This window comes from Bubalus kerabau, chromosome 21, assembly GCF_029407905.1.
Source record: "Bubalus kerabau isolate K-KA32 ecotype Philippines breed swamp buffalo chromosome 21, PCC_UOA_SB_1v2, whole genome shotgun sequence".
NCBI classification, from domain to species: domain Eukaryota; kingdom Metazoa; phylum Chordata; class Mammalia; order Artiodactyla; family Bovidae; genus Bubalus; species Bubalus kerabau.
The window spans coordinates 58,975,101-58,989,518 of NC_073644.1; the positions used below are offsets into that span (position 1 = coordinate 58,975,101).

General features: G+C 42.2%; 1 long non-coding RNA gene across 1 annotated transcript; it reads right to left on the reverse strand.

Moving 5' to 3' along the window:
- Positions 1-328: 328 nt before the first annotated feature.
- LOC129636115 (uncharacterized) lies at positions 329-4,768 on the reverse strand. Its single transcript, XR_008706657.1, has 3 exons — positions 4,698-4,768; positions 2,612-2,728; positions 329-511 (listed from the first exon to the last, which is right to left on the reverse strand). It is a non-coding gene; the product is annotated as an uncharacterized LOC129636115 (long non-coding RNA).
- Between the last annotated feature and the right edge of the window lie 9,650 nt (positions 4,769-14,418).

The window sequence follows — 14,418 nt, forward strand, 5'->3', positions numbered from 1 at the left end:
GGGCATTACTTTACTGGTGCGTGAGATGAGGCAGTTGTGCGGTAGTTTGAGTTTGTAGTCTGTGGTATATATGCTGTTGCCCTCACCTTTGCTGACCTGAGTGGAAACCACTTAGGGAATGGAGAAAGGTACACACGGAGCCCGATGCCATCCTTGCTATTTTACATTTCACAGCTCTGTTCATCCAACACTGTCTAGTAAAGACACACTTCACTTCACTCTATACATATAATTATCATAATTTAAAATATTACTAATTCAACCCTTTGCCCATTAACTTAAATCATTGCAAACAAAAGGGAAAAAGTTTTATTGCAAGCTACCTTACATATGCTGCGTGTGCAGCCAGATGGGTAGGTCCTAGGACTCAGCCTCCCCAGAGCCACACAGAAGAGGAGAGGAGGGCCCCCCAAAGGCAGGGAGGCTGTGCGGACAGAAACCGCGTCAACCCAGTGCGGGGCAATGGCGTCTGGGGCAGGGATAGTAGATCCACATGGTACATGATCATTTCCTGCAAACAGGGAAGAAAATTTTGTTTATGGGGCAGTGAGTTCTGGTCTGGATGCTACTAGTAATTAGCTATAAAACCTTAATAATCCTCTTTCTCTCTAGGCTTGTTTCTTTATCTGGAAAATGAGGGTATTAAACTACATCATCTCCAGACAATTTGCAGGACTCAGAGGATCTCTTTACATTACTGAAAGGTAGGAGAGTTAACCCTAATGTCAACTAGCATCATGAAAAAGGGAAAATCAATTATCCTCTCTAAGCCACATTTATAAATCAGGAATAGTAAGTTGCCAAACAAGATTGCATATGAAAAATAAAATGAAAGATCAAGAATATTAATAGCTACCATTTATTGAGCATCTTCTATGTTTTCAATATGCACTAAATACTGCCTTGTGGCTGTATCATAGTTCTCTATTCTGTTTACCTAATTCTGCCTAACAAAGACCCATCTTTTGCTCTTTTTACCCAATTTCTTTTTTTTCCCAATACCCTACAGTTTGTTCTGATGTCTGAATAGACAAAGATAATAGAATATTTACACATGAGTAGTCACAGAAACTTAATGGATTTTACTGTCAAGAATATGCTTAAAGATGGGGTCATGTAATAAGAACAAAAAAAAAATCATGAGAGAAGCAATAAAGGAAGGAAGGAGGGAAAGGAAGGAGATTGAGAGAGGAAGGAAGAAAGAAAGGGAAAGAAACTCAAACTGAGATGACAAGAAATTAGAACAAGATAAAAACAAATACAGGTAAGGACAAGTGTAAGAAAAAATGCAATATCAAAATAGAAATATGCACTGAAGCTAGTAAAGACCAGGTTTAAAACTACAAAAAAGTGGGCGAATAGTGTGAAGGACATAACTGATACATTCTCTGGGATATAGGAGAGGAAATATTACAAAGATGAAATTTATGAGAAAAATATTGAGTTTGACATTTAGTCTCAGTCTTTCAGAGCAAAAGATCCTTGAATAAAATCTTTGAATTCAGCCTCTTGAAACTGAAGAAATAAATGAATACAGAATAATAGAAAATTTCTTGAACCTGAGAAAAGAGAAATATTGAAGGGTGTCACTGTGTTACAAGCAAAGTCATGAATAAACAACCGTATTTAGACTTATAGTTGTATTTTTTTAATTATAAGGATGAAGAAAATCCTATAAAAATCTGAGCTGAAAACAATTAGCTATAACAATTAAAATTATTTGTTTGTAATGCTTCCCAGGTGGCTTCAGTGGTAAAGAATGTGCCTGCCAATGCAGGAGATGCAAGAGACATAGGTTCAGTCCCTGGGTCAGGAAGATTTCCTGGAGGAGGAAATGGCAACCTATGCCATACACCAATGCTCAGTGCAAGATGACCATGGAGCAACATCTGGAGAGCTGTGAGGCTGAAAGTCAGTGAACATGAATTTTTATTCCCAACCAAATCATTGTTTTTGTATAATAGGAATTACTAAAGAAGGTATCAGATATGTACAAACTCAGGAAAATATAATCCCATCTTCCCACTAGGAAAGACAAACTACAATTGATCAACTGACCAAGAGAAGAACCAAAATTAAAAACACAAAAAGTGAAAACTAATGATATAAAAACTAGCTTTTTGTTTTCCAGTTATCAAGGACTGCCACACAAAGCCCTAATGAAACAAGATGATGGAATGTAGCATTTTCAAACTGGTCCCTTGAGTTCTGGGAGCCACAGACTCAGAGATGCCAGGAAAGTTGTGCTAAAAAAATTCTGAAAGATCCCCCCCAGTTCCTTTCAACCACAGTAGCACCATGTCTATCTCCTTCCTATATCATAGTCCTGCAAAATTCAGTTTGGAAAAGCAGGGAAAGGGGACTAAAACCCATTAGTATCAATAGAAAGAACACAAACAGGAAAATCTAGGTTTGGATCCCCACTCTATCACCTCCTAATTATGTGATGCTGGACTAACCATTCATCTCTCTGACTTTTAGGTTATAAACTCATATCATCCCCATAAAAAGGTTCTTGTCAGAACAGATCAAGATGAAAAAGGAATCCTTACTGTGCTATTATTACCCACCTGGAGATCCATACATTTCTAGCAGAAACCACAGAACTTACATCATTTATTTGGAGTAGGGGCTGACTCAGTGGTATTTGTTCAAGCTCCTGCTGCAAGCAGGGGTTTGATAGGTGAGACAGCTTGTCACGTGGACTAGGCTTCTCCACCACTTTCACCTTTCGACAAACACAGAGATTGTTACTTGGAGTAGAAAGAGAAATCTGTTTGTGGCCCAGGGACTCCAGCTACTCAAGCCTCACCCAGATACCCAGAAGGACTAGGAAATAAACATCTCAACCCATGGTAACCCACTCATGACACAACAGTAAGGAAGTTCTGATGTAAAGATCTTCATTTCTCAATGCATTATGTTCTAGATCTAGTTATATTGCAAGCATCTCTTAGAAAGCTTCAAGTCTTTTGAATTGTTGGTCAGTTCTTCCAGAATCTAGACCTTCCAGGATTAATTTCCACTCACCAACCTAAGCTTATCATCATCTTCCTGAACCTTCACCAAATCTACACCTGCTTTACATAGGCTGTGCTATGTTCTGTAGATTGGCGCCACTGTTTACCCTATATCTGTGGGTACCTCCAATTCAACTTTAGTATCTCTGGGGGGAAATTACATTTTTCAAGGGTTTGTAGAGTTCCTTGGAAAATGTTTATGTTAAAAATGTGAAATAAAGGTATATAAATTGTATATGGATTATAATCTCAATTTGTAAAGACTATGCGTTGAAAAAACACTCATTACTCAGCTGTAAAAAGAATGAAATAATGCCATTTGAAGCAACATGGATGGACATAAAGATTATCATATTAACTGAAGTAAATCAGACAAAGACAAATAGAAAATATCACTAATATGTGGAATCTTATAAAATAAATTTATTCATAAAACAAGAGGAATTTATTAATAAAACAAAATTGACTCAAGGTCATAGAAAACAAACTTATTGTTACCAAAGAGGAAAGATGGAAGAGAGATAAATTAGGAACTTGGGATTAGCAGATACGCACTACTATATATAAAATACATAAACAACAAGAGCTTACTGTATAGCACAGGGAACTCTATTAATATCTTGTAATAACCCATACCTAGATAGCATATTCAAAAGCAGAGACATTACTTTGCCAACAAAGGTCCGTCTAGTCAAGGCTATGGTTTTTCCTGTGGTCATGTATGGATGTGAGAGTTGGACTGTGAAGAAGGCTGAGTGCCAAAGAATTGATGCTTTTGAACTGTGGTGTTGGAGAAGACTCTTGAGAGTCCCTTGGACTGCAAGGAGATCCAACCAGTCCATTCTGAAGGAGATAAGCCCTGGGATTTCTTTGGAGGGAATGATGCTGAAGCTGAAACTCCAGGACTTTGGCCACCTCATTCGAAGAGTTGACTCATTGGAAAAGACTCTGATGCTGGGAGGGATTGGGGGCAGGAGGAGAAGGGGACGACAGAGGATGAGATGGCTGGATGGCATCACTGACTCGATGGACGTGAGTCTGAGTGAACTCCGGGAGTTGGTGATGGACAGGGAGGCCTGGCGTGCTGTGATTCATGGGGTCGCAAAGAGTCAGACACAACTGAGCGACTGAACTGAACTGAACTGAACTGAACTGAATAACCCATAATGGAAAAGAATCTGAAAAAGAATACATATACATATATATGTATAATTGAACCAGTCTGCTGTACACCTTAAACATTGTAAATCAACTATACTTCAATTTAAAAAAAGCAAAAAATACTGAAATAGTCCACTAGATCAGCAATGGTTTTCTGTGAGCCATAAATGATTATTTCTTTCTACCTTTATGTATTTTAAAACTATCTTAAAATGGGCAACATTGCTTATGTTTAATGAGCTCTAACTTAAATAATGTACACCAACCTGCAGTACACAGCTTGACGGATATTTACGTTTGTGTACATACAGGTGGCCCTTAACCAGATCTATTCCATCTCCCAACAAGAAGCTCCTCAGCCCCCTTCTCAGCCACTGATGCCCTCAAAAGTACTCATTATCTTGACCTCAGTCATCATGGATTGATCTCTTCTGTCCATGAAATTTTCCAGGCAAGAATACTGGCGTGGATAGCCATTCCCTCTTCTAGGGTATCTTCCCAACCCAGGGCTCTAACCTGGGTCTCCCTCATTGCAGGCAGATTCTTTACTGTCTGAGTCACCAGGGCAGCCCATGGAGCAGGCAGTACTTCTACAATGGAATAAATAATAAACTTAATTTTTTCATTATAAAAAATTTGAAAGAGATAAATAACAGAATGTAAATATCTTATTTTAACATAGACACACGCTCTTCCTTAAAGGATTGACTGATATTCATGATTATTTCATCCCTGCAAAATAGATCTTCCAGAAAGTGGCCACCATGAGAGAGAAATAACCCACATGAGTTGGAAGTGAACCTTGGGGGCTCTGCAGGTTTGGTTCAGAATAGCAAGCTTCATCCTAATGGTCACACACACAAAAATTAATATTCATATGAATTTGCAGAGAGACCCTGCATGAACAGACTCCCCTTTGGGATTTCTGATAATTATCAATTCTCAATGAGCGGAACTGCTGACTCCAAGTACCTTCTTTCTAAATACAGTTGAATATATTTTGCACCTTCACAACCTGGCCAAACTCTAAAGAAGTAAAAAAAGATGGATTATTAAAACTTTCCTATAGAGCCCAAGTGAGCTGAAAATATTTCTTGTTTGAAGTGTAATCATGTTCTCCATAGAATGAGTTTCCACCATTTCCCTTCAGGTCGAAACACCATCATTGAGAGCGGCCTCCTTCTTTTGTGTGATCAGGTTCAACATAAGATGAGGTTCGGCCCTTTCTCTCTGGTGTCTCCCTAATGGACATAGCCACTTCTTTCAGCAAGCTTTATTTCATAAACTGTCATATACCCGAAAACAGTTGTCAGCATTCCCCCTCTGATGTCTCTTATTAAGTTTAAATAATGTATTCTGCTACGTTTCCACATGGAAGTGATTTTGTATAACTTCAAACATTTTAGGCCCTCCATTCCTCTCTAGAGCCTCCATATGTGGGGAGGTGTGGACGGCCGTTGCCGTGGGACTCCGAGCAGCACTCAAACAGAAAGGAGGATGGTTCCCATTTACGGTGGATCCAACCAGCTCGAGCCCTCTCTCAGTTACAGGGCTTTGCTCGCTGACCCTCCTTCTGCTGCCAGACCCCTTATCCCCTGCACTAAACCCCACTGGCTTTTCTTGATGTGTTATTTCTGGACTCTCAACATCCTGCCTCCAAACCCTGTCAGGTCCCCTGAGAGGCTCCTCTTCCTTCCCCCTTTTCACTTAGAAGCTCCCTTTACTTAAACATGTTTTGGGCAATATTTTTGTTCTTCTGTTTTTCAGATCTCGCTCCCTGAACCATTTCGATGCCTCAACCATGCCCAACTCTGATCACTGAGAGATCTTCCAAGCTGTGTCCTTACCACACAGAGCAGAGCGCTCTCTCCAAGCAAATCTTCACCATACCCCAAATTTAGCTCTCCATTTGCTTCTCAGTGATGGTTCCCCCCATGTGCTTAGTATCCCGAATGCCTCTTCAACCCAGAGTCAGTGGGCTGTTTTCCAGAAACACACACACACTAAAGATGAGTAATCAGGATTTTCTTCATTTCCTTTTAGATGTCCAGCCTGGTCCCCATGTAATGATCTAGCCACATAGCAGACCCCTGCCCCATTTAATGCCGCTGCTGCTTAGTCACCTCAGTCATGTCTGACCCTGTGGACTGCAGGCTCCTCTGTCCCTGGGATTCCCCAGGCAAGAATACTGGAGTGGGTTGCCATGCCCTCCTCCAAGGGATCTTCCTGACCCAGGGAGCAAACCTGGGTCTCCTGCACTGCTGGCAGATTCTTTACCACTGAGCCATCAAGGAAGCCCTTTTTAATAGGTTGCCACAATATATTCAAAGACTTCCTGATAATCTGGCACTGAGGGCAAAACCTGGGCTTGGAAGGCAAACAGGCTTGAGTTCCAGTGTTGTCAACGCCCCAGACTCTCAGTGTCCTTAATTTGATTGAAGGATATAAAAGTTACTTTACGGAACACTGGGTGGGCAAAATCAGAAAACATAGTCTCCTATGTACCCATAGAGTGTTCACTTCTAGGAGGAGGCATTTTTAATTTGTTCTGTGACCATTCCTTCCCCTGCTTTTCTTTAAAAACAAAATGCGGGGGACGAAGATAAATTAGAAGTTTGGGATTACCATATTTATATTACTATATATAACCAACAAGGACCTACTGTACAGCACAGCAAACTCTAGTCAGTATCTTGGAATAACCTCTAAGGGAAAATAACCTGGAAAAGAATATGTGTATATATATATGTGTACACCTGAAATTAGCACAGCATTGTAAATCAACTATGCTTCAATTTCTTTAATTTCATATAAATTGATAGATAAATAAATGAAAACACTGGCATGCGTGTGTGTGTATGTACACACACACTGGTATTAACCTAAACTCCCTAGACTAACCCCAAATTAAGTTGTCTCTCCCCTTGGCCACAAACCCTCTCTCTTACTCCTTCCCTTAAGGCCACACCATTGGTGCTGAACCTCTCGCCCCACACTCGCAGCAGTAGCGGTCTCCGCAGCCACGCTCGCTCCTGAGCTCTGCATTTGCAGAACCTCCCTCTCCACTCCCACCGAGAAGATGCCCCCTCGTTTTACTCGCTTCTTGACTTGACAAACGTAGCTGTTGTCCAGAGGCCTGTTCTCCCTACGTGCTTCTCGAATCTGGTAAATATTAGCGGCTGCTGCCAAGATTCCCTCTCCCTCTGGTCCTTCTGAACCTAGTTCAAATCCCTCCTGGCACTTTTATAATCTTTTTTTTTTTTCTCGCCACAAAATTCAACATCTCTACACTCAGAACTGAAAGCCAAGTGCCCTCTCAAATATGTCAGGTTACTTCTTTGGGTCTTCTGCTTTTTGACTTCTCTCTAGGTTGCTTCTACTTCTTCCTTTTTTTTTTTTTTTTTGCTCATTCTTCACCTGCTACCTGGACTTTTCCCATTGATGTCGTTGTTTGCATTCCTCATTCAAAGGTGCTCCTAAAACACCATTTAAGAAGCTAATGAGACTTCAGTCTTGATACTATCTATTCAACGGATACTGTGAGGACTTTAAAAGAATGAAGTAGTTATTCTGGGATAGAGGAATCTCCCAGAAATACTATTTAGTTGCAGGGGACAGATATGGACAAGTCTGTATGGTTTGATCCTTTTACAATAAAAATATATATACATCTGTTGTATGTTCACACAGAGAGATATAGCTGTATGGTTTTTTTGCAAGGATATACAAGAAATTTTTTTTAATGTTTACCTTTGAGAAAAGAGTTCTCTGTTTGAATTTTCTAGCTTAGGTACCTTAATGACTTTTTCCCTAATATCCTCAGAAGATACCTGGGCATCAGGATTATGGCAGTTATTGTTTCTTTCTTATACTATGTGACATATTAATATCTCAGAAATGTTACATTTGAAAAAGTAAAACAATTATGCCCCCACTTTAGAGGCTCGAGCCTTCTTCCCCTCATTGCTGAGCCCTGGATTCTTCATCTTTCACTGGTTTCCTTAACCTTATTCCTGCCTATGTTGGATTATTCCTTTATTCAACTCTCCTCAACTACCCCTTAAGAAGGTCATCTGTTTGCTGCCAGGATGCACCCATCTCAGCTCCCCAGCCTTCTCCGGGATAAGGGACTACACTGGAAGTCCAACAAAGACAAGTCAGCCCAAAGAAACAGCCTCAGAACAAAGTCCTCTTCTGAAATCTACTGGAATAAATTCCCCTGTGTACTGTTGGTGGGAATATAAGATGATACAGTCACTATGGAAAACAGTATGATATTTGCTCAAAAAATAAACAGTTTGCTCCAAAAATTTTAAAAAAAACTAAATGATCTAGCAGTTCCATTTCTAGCTACATACCCAAAGGATTGAAGGCAGTGACTCAAACAGGTATCTGAACAGCCAAATTCATGCAGCATTTTTCACAGTAGCCAAAGGTGGGGGCAACCCAAGCATCTATCAACAGATGAATGGGTAAATAAAATGTGGAATACACATACAATGGTATATTATTCAGTCTTGCAAGGAAATTCCAACATATGCTAGAACAAGGATGAACTTAGAGGATGTTAGGCAAAGTGAAATGTCACTCACAAAAACACAAATACTGCATGAATCCACATATGTTAGGTACCTGGAATTGTCAGGAAGATCATGGTTGCCAGGAGCTGGGGTAGGAGGGAATGAGTTATTGTGTAATGGGTATGAAATTTCACCTGTGCAAAATGCAAAGAGTTCCAGAGATGGATACTGGGGATGGTTGCACAAAAATGTGAATGTACTTAATGCCACTGAGGCATATCATTTAAAATAACTATAAGACGGTAAATTTTATATGTATTTTACCACAATTAAAAATAATTTTAAAAATCCCCTGCACCCTGATAAATACACTTTTTCCCCCATGAGAGCAAGCATCAAGCGTGCTTAATCCAAACAACTCCACTGGATCAAGTGAAGTAGGAAGTGAACAGTGATGCCCCCAGACAAGCTTTCACCAGGGCTGGGACCCCCAACTGGACCAAAACATGTCATTTTGCAGAAACCAGAAACCCACACGATATGGATCGCCTGGAAACTGGACGTGTCTGTCCATGCACAGGGCTGTGTCCTAGGAAGGAACGCCTCTCTCAGGCAGCAGAAATAAAGCTCCTGGTTCCACGCTCTCCAGAAGCCTGGTTTTGAGCTTGAGCCTCCGTCCTGAAACCAAAGATCCTTCACTTCCCCCTCCACCTGGGTGGAGACATCAGAATCAAGACACTGGCTTTAAAGTTTAAAAGAAAAAAAAAAAAGAGTTCCTGGGGAACTTCCCTGGGAGTCCAGTGGTTAAGAATCTGCCTTCCAGTGTAGGGAACACAGGTTCGATCCCTGGTCAGGGAACTAAGAACAAGCCCCAGGACAACTAAGCCCGCGCCCCCATTAGAGAAGCCTGTGCAAGGAATCGAAGAGCCCATACAGCCAAAATTTAAAAAGTAATTAATTTTTAAAAATTAGTTTCTGTAGCCACTCTGGCTAACCTAGTTCCCCTAGCCACTCTGGCTAACCTAATTCTAGTGCCTAGAATCCACAACATCATTGTTTTTCTTCTGAAGCCTAGGATCTAGTCACAAGTGAAACATATGGAGCGTAATATTCTGTATCTCTGGATATAATAGGTACACAAGGTCTGTACTGCAAGAAGCATGTGGTCCTGCCTCCAGGGTAAGGCAGGGCTGGAAAAGCCCAACTACAGCTACTTCCATCAGGCTGACAGTGTAAAGACAACTTATAATCTAAACCAGTGGTTCTCAAGGAATGAGCCCTGAATCAGAATCAGCATCACTTGTGAGCTTATTAGAAATGCAGCTTCAAAGGCACTGCCCCAGCTCTGAGTCAGACATTCTGGGGGCTTCTGGGGCTGGGACCCAGAAGCCTATTTTGTAACAATCCCTATCCAGGTGATCCTGATGCCCACTCAACCCTGTGAGCCACTGGTCCTCACCTGTTGAGTCCCAGTGTGCGTGCTTGTAAATAAAGCAAATTCCCATGCCCTATTCCAAAAGTCTGACTCACATCAGAGGCATGGCCTGAAAACAAGTTACAGACTAGCCAAGTGTATATAAGAAATCTAGCAAGAGAAGATACTGCTAGGCTGGCACTGAGTGAGCCATCAATGGACAGATCTTATTCTGTGAACAGTAGATCCCTGAGTCAGGAAGATCCCCTGGAGGAGGAAACAGAAACCCCCTACCTCCCAGTATACTTGTCTGGGAAATCCCACGGACAGAGGAGCCTGGTGAGCTACAGTCCACGGGGTCGCAAAGAGTTGAACATGACTTAGAGACTAAACCACCACAGGAAAGTTAGCAGAGTTCTGGTCCTAGCATGGATTCTGGAGACAAAACTCTTGCCCAGAGGAAATGGGGGACTGGGGGAAATGGAAATAGAAAATGGAAAAGGTCAGGAAGGCTTAGCAAAGGCATTTAGCCCTGGGGAAGAAGAGGGAGACTCAACCGTCAAAACTGGAAACACAGCCCTTCCCCCCATTTAGTCTTAAGAAGATCCACTCATCAGCCCAAGAGCAGAAGAGCTGAGGCACGTCTCTCCAATGATGACTTCAGATTCCACCTGATGAGCTCAGCTGGCCCCCGGAGCACTGGGAAGTGAGGGGGCAGGCTGGGTCCTCAGGTGGGAGCTACCTGGGAGGAGGGAAGAGGTGTGGATGAGAAGTCAGCACACCCAGAAGGAGCTGGGCACTGGAAGCCTCCTGGGGAATGGTGCAGTGTCTTCTCAGTCTGAACTAAAACACGAATTCAGTTATGTTCATTTAAGGCATATTTGGGGCTTGCCTGATAACTCAGTTGGTAAAAAAAAAAATCCGCCTGTAATGCAGAAGACCTGGGTTCGATGCCTGGGTTGAAAAGATCCTCTGGAGAAAGGACAGGCTACCCACTCCTGTATTTTGGCCTGGAGAATTCCGTGGAATTGCAAAGAGTTGGACACAACTGAGTGACTTTCACTATTCACTAAGGCATATTTACCAGGCACACAACTGAGGCAGGTATCACACCCTTAATAAACAAGGTTAAGTTATCATGCCTACACACTGCAATATGCACCCCTGCACAGACCCAAACTGAGTTTGTAATCGTATGAACAGATGCCCCATCTCCCATAGGGATCACTCTTTCAGACACGACAGTGCTTTCTAATTCTCTCCGTTTTCTGGGGTCACTATATTTCAAGTCTCCATAGAAAATGCCATGGTGGGAGGTCATCCTTCTTAAGCGAGCTCTCCTTCACACAGACAGACCTTGCCTTCTCTCCCGGGGTGGGTCTCACTCCCACGTTCCTTCAGGTCCCTGCATATTAGAATGACCCTTGTTCTAGCATGAGTCCATTTTGTAGATAACACAAGGTTCTCAGTGTCATTCGACAGAACTCCATTTTCATGATTTCTCTTTAGAATTAGTAAGTAATAGTAATGTCACAATAGCTCACGTACTATTATATTACACACACATGCACCCAACAGGCTCCCAAGTGAGCCTCATTATAAAGGAGGGGACTCCTGAAGTTGTGATGTCTTAACCCAAAGGGTCAGAGCTCCAATGGCAGGAAGAGTAAATACCTTGTAAGCCTAGTTGGCTAGAGAGTGGGGACACAGAGGGCCTGAGGCACTCTTCAAATTATATAGAAGAGGAAACCGCTTTCTTCTCCAATGACCACACCAACCCTGAACTCTCGAATTTCAGAGGAGCTCCGTGATGGGGGTCCCAGGCTCTTCCAGGAAGACTGTTGAGTATTCACTGCTTCCCACACAGACTGTCTCCCTCTGAGTCACCACAGAGAGAGCAGAGGCTGTAACCCAATGTCTTCATCAAACAAATGGCTCTTCATTTCCAAGAAGAGAAAATGCTCGCCCATGAAGAGTTTCACCAAGTTAATAGATAAATAATGTTGCAGTGCTTCCAGAACTGTGGCATTCGTTTTTACCCAAAAAAAAAAAAAAAAAAAAATCACTCCCCAAATTTTCCCGAACACAGCATTACCACTGAAAGCATTTCCTCAGAGGTGGCTAAACTCCTGGAAAGTCTGCGACGTCTAGATTGACGAGGCCACGTTAAGAGACATCCCTGCGCCTGCCATGGCCAGTTGTCTGCCTGGAGCCACCATGAGGGGTGACATCCATCAAGCCCAATCGTCCCATGACCTGCACGACAGCGTGATCTTCATGCGGCATCTGTTCCTTCCTGTCAGGAAGCGCGGATGATGAACGACCAAGGAGACCATCTAATGGCTGCTTTTTTAGCCATATTTTTAAATTGAAGTATAGTTCACTTTCGGCATTTCAGGTGAACAGCCAAGTGAGGTGGTTATCCCTGTACATATGCACATACATATTCTTATTCAGATTCTCTTCCATTATAGGTTATTACAATATCTTAAATATAGTTCCCTGGGCTATACAGTAGGACTTTATTGCTTATTTTATGTATAGCCGGGCCGTTAATACCGAATTCCTAATTTATCCCACCCCCGCCCCATTTTCCCATTTGGTAACCATTAGTTTGTTTTCTATATCTGTGAGTCTGTTTTTATTTTGTAAATAAATTCATATGTATCATATTTTAGATCTCACGTATAAGTGATATTATATGATATTTGTCTTTGACTTACTTCACTTAGTATGATAATCTCTAGGTCCATCCATGCTGCAAATGGCATTATTTCATTTTTTATGGATAAGTAATATTCCATTGAATGCATTTATAAACAATCCATATAGATATATATACACAAAACCCATATGTGTGTATATATATATATATATAAACACACAAACAACCCAAGTGGCCATCATGAATATATGTGTCTGTGTGTGTGCGTGTGCTAAGTTGCTCAGTTGTGTCTGACTCTGTGTGACCCTATGGACTGTAGGCCACAAGGATCCTTTGTCCATAGCATTTTCCAGGCAAGAATGCTAGAGTGGGTTACCATGCCCTCCTCCAGAGGATCTTCCCAACCCAGGGATCAAACCTGTGTCTCTTATATCTCCTGCATTGGCAGGCAGGAACCACTAGCATATATATATATATATATATATATATATATATATATGCAAAGAGCCAACTCATTGGAAAAGACCCTGGTGCTGGGAAAGATTGAGGGCAGGAGGAGAAGGGGACCACAGAGGATGAGATGATTGGATGGCATCACCAACTCAATGGACATGAGTTTGAGCAAGCTCTGGGAGATGGTGAAGGACAAGGAAACCTGTCGTGCTGTAGTCCATCAGGTAACAAAGAGACATGACTAAGTGAGTGAACAACACATTTATGTATATACTATGTGTATATATATATATATATATACACACACACATACTTAGCACACCTTCTTAAGCCAATTGTCAGTCGACGGGTCGATGAGCACTTGGGTTGTTTGTTTCCATGTCTTGGGGTTTAACATGTTTTTGTTTTGTTTTGTTTTGTGTTTTGGCCTCACCTCGAGGCATACAGTATCTTACTTCCCAGATCAGAGACTGATCCCATGCTTCCCACAGTGGAGGCACAGAGTCTTAACCGCTGGACTGCCAGAGAAGCCCCCAAATGTGTCTTGAATAGATGGAGAAAACAGAGGACATCCAGAGTCATGGATAGAATTGAAACTACAGCATAGATCACAGCCTGTGCCTGGAAGAGCAAGACCAGCCCATCCATAGTGGAGGACAAAGGTTGGCATGACAAAAAGATGGATGGAGAGAGTTGCCATCAGTTTGCAAAGGGCCTTTGGAAGCTCAGCTGGGGAACCTAGGTTTGACTGAGGACTAAATGCACAAGAGGTTCTTCTCCAGCAGCCCTCTTGGAAGCTGGATAAACACACTTGTAGGTCCCCTTCTCTCTCCCTCTCCTCTCACGCTCATCCTTCCAGGTCTGATGCCCCACCTGGACTGTTGCGGAAGCCTCGTGACTGGCCTCTCACCTGCACCCCCTGTCCACTCCCATCCACCCCACACCAGCTCTCAGGTTCATCTCCCTAAAATTCAGCCCCCATCAAAAGCCTGTTTGGTGGCTCCACACTTTAAGTTAAGCAAAATCTCAACTCCTCACTCTTGAACTCAAGGCAATGCGGGCTCCACCCTCATGGCTTCCTTTCCCACCTTTGACCTATTTCTTCATCCTGCAGTTAAGACAGACCACACAGAGACACATTTCCATTTCTACCTGCCTCACCCTGAGTGGTCCTCTCCCTGGAAT